This window comes from Oryx dammah, unplaced genomic scaffold (genome assembly GCF_014754425.2).
Source record: "Oryx dammah isolate SB20612 unplaced genomic scaffold, SCBI_Odam_1.1 HiC_scaffold_5, whole genome shotgun sequence".
Lineage (NCBI taxonomy): Eukaryota > Metazoa > Chordata > Mammalia > Artiodactyla > Bovidae > Oryx > Oryx dammah.
The window spans coordinates 90,854,761-90,863,443 of record NW_024070189.1 but is presented as its reverse complement, the minus strand read 5'-3'; positions in this window follow the sequence as shown (position 1 = coordinate 90,863,443).

Sequence of the window (8,683 nt, the reverse complement as noted above, 5' to 3'; positions counted from 1 at the left end):
GGAGTCACCCAAGAAACTGGAGAACCAAAACATTCAGGAAAATTTCCTGGGATGCCAGAGGCAATGCCCTCTGGAGAGACAAGAATGGGTGTCCACAGAGGTGACTGAGCAAATTTTAGGTTCTGCTAAACCTAAGCACTTACTTGGTGCTGCTTTTCATGCCGTGGACTCAGTTTCCTCATCTGTATAATGGGTCTGATATGATAGCAGCCTCATAGATTTGTTGTTCAGTGATTAAGCGAGTTAGGGTTTGTAAAGCTCTTTGAACCCTGCCTGGCACACAGCCTAAGGACTCAGTAAGTTTCAGAAACCATCTCTTTGATCCTTATAACTACAAGCACATCCATTAATCTGTACGTCAGTGGGATCCCCTGAGAATTCTCCACTCACCACTAGGGATCTGAGGGTCATCTTAAAGAATCAAATAAAGCTGCGTTGGCTTTTACTGCAGCACATTAAGATCTTTGGGATCTTCAGTCTTTTTTGCATTATGTGGAATCTTTCGTTGCAGCATGTGGGATCTAGTTCCCTGACCAAGGACCAAACTCCGGCCCTTGGCATTGGGAGAAAGGAGTCTCAGCCACTAGACTACCTGGGAAGTCCTTAGAGTGTCTTTTTTTTTTTTTTAACTTTTCAATCAAAGTATAGTTGATTCACAATGTTATGTTAATTTCTGCAGTACAGAGAAGTGACTCAGTTATACATGTTTCTTTTTAATGTTCTTTTCCATTATGGTTTATCCCAGGATATAGTTGAATATGGGCTTCCCAGGTGGCTCAGAGGTAAAGAATCTGCCTGCCCAATGCGAGGAGATGCAGGACACATGGGTTTGTTCCTTGGGGTGGGAGGATCTCCTAGAGGAGGAAATGGCAACCCACTCCAGTATTCTTGCCTGGAAAATCCCGTGGACAGAGGAGCCTGGGAGGCTACAGTCCATGGAGTCCCAAAGAGTCAGATATGACTTAGCAACTGAGCATGTTCGCGCATTGTCGAATATGGTTCCCTGCGCTATTCAGTAGAGCCTTGTCATATATCCATTCTCTGTAACTTGCATCTGCTAATCCCAAACTCCCATTCCATCCCTCCTGTATCCCCTCTCCCCCTTGGCAGCCGTAGATCTGTGCTCTGTGTCTGTGAGTCTCTTTCTATTTTGTAGACAGGTTCACTTGTGGCATAGTTTAGATTCCACATATAAGGGAAACCATGTGGTATTTGTCTTTGTCTGACTTACATCACTACTTAGTATATAATCATCTCTAGGTCCATCCATTGTTGCTGCAAAATGGCATAATTTCATTCCTTTTATGGCTGAGTAGCATTCCACTGTATGCACTGGAGCTCTTATATGGAAAAAATTTATTCACCAGTTCTTATAAACATTATGTGGGCCCAAATAACCAAACAACAACAGAAACAACAGAAAAAAACAGATTCAGCCCCTGGGCTTCCAGTTTGAGAGACGCTCTGATCCAAGGGAAAAGTTTCACCAAGAACTCTGTGTCACAAGAGGCTAAGTATTTGTGATTCCATAAGTTGGCCATGCCAAGTTCAGTGACTCTGCCACAGGGTGAGGCAAGCTAGCACAGTATTCTCCCTCCCTATCTACCTTCAGTACTGGCGGGGTGCAGGCCTCCACCTACACTCAGGCCTTCTGCCTCTCACTGCCCATGTATTCCTCTCCCTGCCTAGACAGCCAGAGTGATGTGTTGATTGCCACTCAGGATCCTGGCTCTAGGATTCTATTTTTTTGCCCACATGGTGCAGTTTGGGAGATCTTAGTTCCCTGACCAGGGGTTGAACCCAGGCTCTGGCAGTGACAAATGTGGAGTTCTAACCACTGGACCGCCGGAGAATTCCCACTAGGATTCTAGAACATTCAGGAAGAGGGGAGATTCTTCTGAAGATCTAGAATGCCAGGCACTCTCAGATTCTGGGTGTCCACGATTTCAGAGATTCCACAATTCAGATCCGCCCAGGTTCTAGAACTCAGGGATTCACCAAGCTTGGCACTGCCCACTCGGGTCTCCCATAATTGCCCGTGACAGATAATACATTGTCTCGAGGCAGAAACCATGATCCCTCTAATCCAGTGGCTGAGGCAGAGGGCCTACCGCCTGCGGCCACCTGGCTTTTCCTAACAGCTTAATGAGAAAGTCAGAATTAATTGGAACTGGCACCCAGCACTTGCAGGGCTCGGTGTGGCCAGCTCGGCCTCCATATGTTAAAGCTGAGCATCTCTGGTTCTGCTCTGACCTGTTCTGTACACCGACAGGTGTGTTGCCTGAAACTTGGAGGTTAGCCTGACAAGGGAGGTGTCTGGGGCTGTGGTGACCAGTGCCACAGGTAAAGTTAGCCCCACCCCACCCCTGCCTGAGACAGTGCGACCAGCATTCTGGACCCTCATTCTCTCCCTCCTCTGGGCCTCAGTTTCCCTCCTTTTCTCAGTGAGACCAGCCTCAGAATTCCTTGTGGATTACATGTAAATTGCTCAGCCTGTGTGCTGTGCTATACTCTGTCCTTGGGCGCTTGGATAGATTCCCAGGAGGGATACAGCAGTTTCTCGTTTTAATAGCTATTATCAGAGAGATTAGAATATTTCACACATATAATCAGAGAGATCAGAACATGCACCCCCAGTGCTTGAGACTTCTTTTTTCCCCAAACCCCAGCAACATGGTGAATTATCAAACTTTTTCATCATTGACAACCTGATAGATTTTAAGTATTTTGTGGTAGTTTTATTTTATATTTAGCTTATGACAAGTGAGAATGAACTCCCTTTTAAATGCTTAGAAGACATTTGTATTCCCTTTTCAGAAACTGTTCATATCATTTGCTTCTTCTATTGGATTTTTGGTCCTCATTGACTTCTGAAAGCTCTTTACATATTAAGGAAATCATTCTATTGTCTATCAGGTCTTGGAAAAGTTTCTCTGACTTAATCTATTGACCCTTCTAGTATTTGTGCGTGTGTATAGGAATTATATATTTGTATGTAGTCAGTTATTAATCTTTTAAGTCATTAAAGGTGTAATGTTGTGCTTCAACACTGCGATTATTATTAAACTTCCATGTTTTTTTCTAATAGTTTAATAGTTTCTCTGTCTCTTTCTCTCTCTCTGTTTTTTGCTTGGTGGGGGATGATCCATCTGGAATTAAATTTCCTCTTGTTGCTGTTCAGTTGCCCGCCCAGTTGTGTCCAACTCTTTGTGACCCCATGGACTGCACCACCCTAGGCTTCCCTGTCCTTCCCTATCTCCTAGTGATGCCATCCACCCATCTCATCCTCTAACACCCTCTTCTCCTCTTGCCCTCAATATTTCCCAGCATCAGGGACTTTTCCAATGAGTTGGGTGTTCACATCAGATGACTAAAATACTGGAGCTTCAGCTTCATCCCTTCCAACAAATATTCAGGATTGATTTCCCTTAAGATTGACTGGTTTGATCTCCTTCCTGTCCAAGGGACTTTAAGGAGTCTTCTCCAGCACCACAGTTCAAAAGCATCAATTCTTTGGCATTCTGCCTTCTTTACGGTCCAGCTCTCACAGCAACACATGACCACTGGGAAAACCATAGCCTGATTATACGCACCTTTGTCAGCAGAGTAATGTTTCTACTTTTCAACACACTGTCTAGGTTTGTCATAGCTTTCCTGATGCGAAGCAATCGTCTTCTGATTTCATGGCTGCGGTCACCATCCTCAGTGATTTTAGAGCCCAAGAAGAGGAAATCTGTCACTACTTCCACCTTTTCCCCTTCTGTTTACCATGAAGTAACAGGGCTGGATGCCATGATCTTAGTTTTTTTTTAATATTTAGTTTTAAGCCAGTTCTTTCACTCTCCTCCTTCACCCTCATCAAGAGGCTCTTTAGTTCCTCTTCACCTTCTGCCATTAGAGTGGTATCATCCGCACATCTGAGGTTGTTGATGTTTCTCTCGCCTATTTCGATTCCAGCTTGTAGCTCATCCAGCCTGGCATTTCTCATGTTGCGCTCAGCGTATCAGTTCAGTTCAGTTCAGTCGCTCAGTCATGTCCAACTCTTTGCAACCCCATGAATCACAGCACACCAGGTCTCCCTGTCCATCACCAACTCCCGGAGTTCACTCAGACTCACATCCATCCAGTGAGTGATGCCATCCAGCCATCTCATCCTCTGTCGTCCCCTTCTCCTCCTGCCCCCAATCCCTCCCAGCATCAGAGTCTTTTCCAATGAGTCAGCTCTTCTCATGAGATGGCCAAAGTACTGGAGTTTCAGCTTTAGCATCATTCCTTCCAAAGAAATCCCAGGGCTGATCTCCTTCAGAATGGACTGGTTGGATCACCTTGCAGTCCAACGAACTCTCAAGAATCTTCTCCAACACCACAGTTCAAAAGCATCAATTCCTCGGCGCTCAGCCTTCTTCACAGTCCAACTCTCACATCCATACATAACCATAGGAAAAATAATAGCCTTGACTAGACGGACCTTAGTCGGCAAAGTAACGTCTCTGCTTTTGAATATGCTATCTAGGTTGGTAATAACTTTTCTTCCAAGGAGTAAGCGTCTTTTAATTTCATGGCTGCAGTCACCATCTGCAGTGATTTTGGAGCCCCAAAAAATAAAGTCTGACACTGTTTCCACTGTTTCCCCGTCTATTTCCCATGAAGTGATGGGACCGGATGCCATGATCTTCGTTTACTGAATGTTGAACTTTAAGCCAACTTTTTCACTCTCCACTTTCACTTTCATCAGGAGGCTTTTTTAGTTCCTCTTCACTTTCTGCCATAAGGGTGGTGTCATCTGCATACCTGAGGTTATTGATATTTCTCCCAGCAATCTTGATTCCAGCTTGTGCTTCTTCCATTTCTCATGATGTACTCTGCATAGAAGTTAAATAAGCAGGGTGACAATATACAGCCTTGACGTACTCCTTTTCCTATTTGGAACCAGTCTGTTGTTCCATGTCCAGTTTGAACTGTTGCTTCCTGGCCTGCATACAGATTTCTCAAGAGGCAGGTCAGGTGGTCTGGTATTCCCATCTCTTTCAGAATTTTCCACAGTTTATTGTGATCCACACAGTCAAAGGCTTTGGCATAGTCAAGAAAGCAGAAATAGATGTTTTTCTGGAACTCTCTTGCTTTTTCCATGATCCAGCAGATGTTGGCAATTTGATCTCTGGTTCCTCTGCCTTTTCTAGAATCAGCTTGAACATCAGGAAGTTCACGGTTCACATATTGCTGAAGCCTGGCTTGGAGAATTTTGAGCATCACTTTACTAGCATGGGAGATGAGTACAATTGTGTGGTAGTTTGAGCATTCTTTGGCATTGCCTTTCTTAGGGACTGGAATGAAAACTGACCTTTTCCAGTCCTGTGGCCACTGCTGAGTTTTCCAAATTTGCTGGCATATTGAGTGCAGCACTTTCACAGCATCATCTTTCAGGATTGGAAATAGCTCAACTGGAATTCCATCACCTCCACTAGCTTTGTTCGTAGTGATGCTTTCTAAGGCCCACTTGACTTCACATTCCAGAATGTCTGGCTCTAGATTAGTGATCACACCATCGTGATTATCTGGGTCGTGAAGATCTTTTTTGTACAGTTCTTCTGTGTATTCTTGCCACCTCTTCTTAATATCTTCTGCTTCCGTTAGGTCCATACCATTTCTGTCCTTTATCGAGCCCATCTTTGCATGAAATGTTCCCTTGGTATCTCTAATTTTCTTGAAGAGATCTCTAGTCTTTCCCATTCTGTTGTTTCCTTGATTTCTTTGCATTGATCACTAAAGAAGGCTTTCTTATCTCTTCTTGCTATTCTTTGGAACTCTCCATTCAGATGCTTATATCTTTCCTTTTCTCCTTTGCTTTTCACCTCTCTTCTTTTCACAGCTATTTGTAAGGCCTCCCCAGACACGTATAGGTTAAACAAACAGGGTGACAGCAGAAAGCCCTGTTGTAGTCCTTTCTCAATCTTGAACCAATCAGTTGTTCCATACAGGGTTCTAACTGTTGCTTCTTGACCCCCATACAGGTTTCTCAGGAGACAGGTAAGATGATCTGGTAGTCCCATCTCTTTAAGAGCTTTCCACAATTTGTTATGATACACACAGTCAAAGGCTTTAGCATAGTCCATGAAACAGAGGTAGATGTTTTCCTGGAATTTCCTAGCTTTCTCTATGATCCAGCGAATGTTGGCAATTTTATCTCTGGTTCCTCTTCTTTTTCTAAATCCACCTCAGACATCTGGAAGTTCTTGGTTCACATAATGCTGAAGCCTCACATGCAAGATTTTAAGCATGGCCTTACTAGCATGGGAGATGAGTGCAACTGTCCAGTGGTTAGCACATTCTTTGGTACTACCTTTCTCAGGAACTGGGATGAGGATTGACATTTTCCAGTCCTGTGGCCACTGCTGCTTGCCCCCATCCAATTAAATTTGCTCTTAGCCACCTTTAAAATCTCCATCTGAAATCTGATGGTTGTCTAAGAAGCTGCATAGAAAGTGGGCAATAGCATGATGGCTGAAGCCAGGTGGCTAGGGTTCAAATCCTGGCTCTGCCATTTTCCACCGTGTATCCTCAAGGAAGTTACCCTCTCTGAGTCTCACTTTGTTGTTGTTCAGTCACTGAGTCTTGTCTGACTCTTTACAACCCCATGGACTGTAGACCTCAGGCTTCTCTGTCCATGGGGTTTTCCAGGCAAGAATACTGTAGTGAGTAGCCATTTCCTTCTTCAGGAGATCTTTCCGATCCAGGGATTGAACTCGTGTCTCCCACATCTCCTGCATTAGCAGACGGGTTCTTTACCACTACCTTCACCTAGGAAGCCCAAGTCTCACTTTACTTATCTATATAATGGGAGATAATAGTGCCATGTGAGAATTAAGGGAAGCTATCTTTTCTTTTTTAAAATCAAGTATTTAGAAGGCCATCTGTCATTGAGCAGGGTTTTTTTTTTTCCTCTCTCTTTCCTGTTTGCTATTTTTGTTTTTATTTGCTTTTCCTTGAGGAGTTTAATTGCACTTGATGATTCTTTCAACATAGCCAATTAGCCAGTGACTATGCTTCAGGAACATTTGCAAGCGCTTACGTGCAGTAATTCATTCCTTGTAACAATCCCATTGGCTAGATGGCAACATTGAGGCCCAGAGAGGTTAAGTTCCTTCCTAAGAAACATGCAAGGGTCAGGGTCGGGCTCAGAACTCTCCATCTGTCCACTGCTCTGTTCTGATTTCAGCCTCCCTCCCCAGCTTTTGGCCACTGCTTAAGGAGGCGCCCCCAGGGGGCTCCACAGTGACTGGCTTCTAAGTATAAACAGCCTCTCTGAGGTCAAGTCAACATTCTGGACACCCAGAACTGGTCAGTCCTGTTCTGGCAGGTATGGTGATGGATGGGGGCAAGCAGCAATCAAGGAAGGCTTTCAGGAAGGGGGTTGTTGGATAAATAAGACTGGAGAGGGTGGTGGAGCCTGAGAAAGGGGTTTCCAGGGTGGGGGAACTGGGAGTAGGTGACTCCCAGGTATGGAACTCCCAGGTATGGAACTGGGAGTAGGTGACTTCCTGCTTACAAGCCTCCCCTGACAGTCACTGGCCACAAGCCTTGACTCTTGCTTCTCCCCACTAGGCACACAACTAAATAGTTGTTGATCATGGACAGGTAACTCCTTGGAGGGAGTGTTGAACTCCTACTCATATGCCAAAGCCCTAGTCCTCCATGCCCACCCATTTGGAAAGCCATCTATCCCTACTGGCCTTTTCCAGCTTGAGGTCTCTTCTACCACTCAAACCCTGACCACATAGCACTGGGAATCTGTGTGTCCAGCTCTGTGTCCCTGACCTTCAGTTGGGTGACCCTTGAAGGCATAGCCCTAAATTGAGATTTCTCTGGTGCACAGCATCACTTACCCAGCCTGGACACAGAATAAATACTGGTTGCATGTATCATCAAGGAAATAAGGGACTACACGAGAGTCAGATATGTGAGTGACAAATACAAGCCTCAGTCACTTCCCTCCAGGGCTCCCATCTCTCTTGGGGTAAAAGCCCAGTGCTCCTTGTGGACCCTCAAGGCCCTGCACGACCTGCTGCATTCCTCCCCACCGCCCCCCACCTCCCCTTAGCTCACTCTGCTCCAGCCCCATAGGCCTCCGCACTGTTCCTCCAAGACACTAGGCAGGGTCTTGCCCCAGGGCCTTTGCACGGGCTGTTCCCCAGCTCAGCATGCAGTAAGCACTCTTGATTGTGACCTTTTGCGCGACTGGCTCACTCCTCCGTCAGATCTCCATTCAAATGCCACCTCCACAGAGGGGCCTTCCTTGACCTTGATCTCTGAACTACTCGGCCCGTCTGGAGCTCTGGTCCCTGCCTGGCACTTCCCACGATCGGATGCAGAGTGCATTTACATAGCGATCTTTATGATGCGGCTGTTTTCTGTACATTTTATTCCCTGGTTCCCTGGGCGCCTCCATCTGCCTGGCGCGCAGTGGGCTCTTAATACATCTCGGCGTGAACCGAGGGGCGTCTGCGGGTGAGGGCTCGGCCGGCGAGTCTCCCGCCACGCCCCGCCCTCGCGGGCCCTCCAGCCTGCACGCCGGGCGTGCCCAGGAGGGCGGGGCAGGGCGCGGCAGCCGCCGCCCCGGCCCCGGCCCGCAGACGCCCCCCGGTTCACGCCGAGAGGGATTAAGAGCCCACTGCGCGCCAGGCAG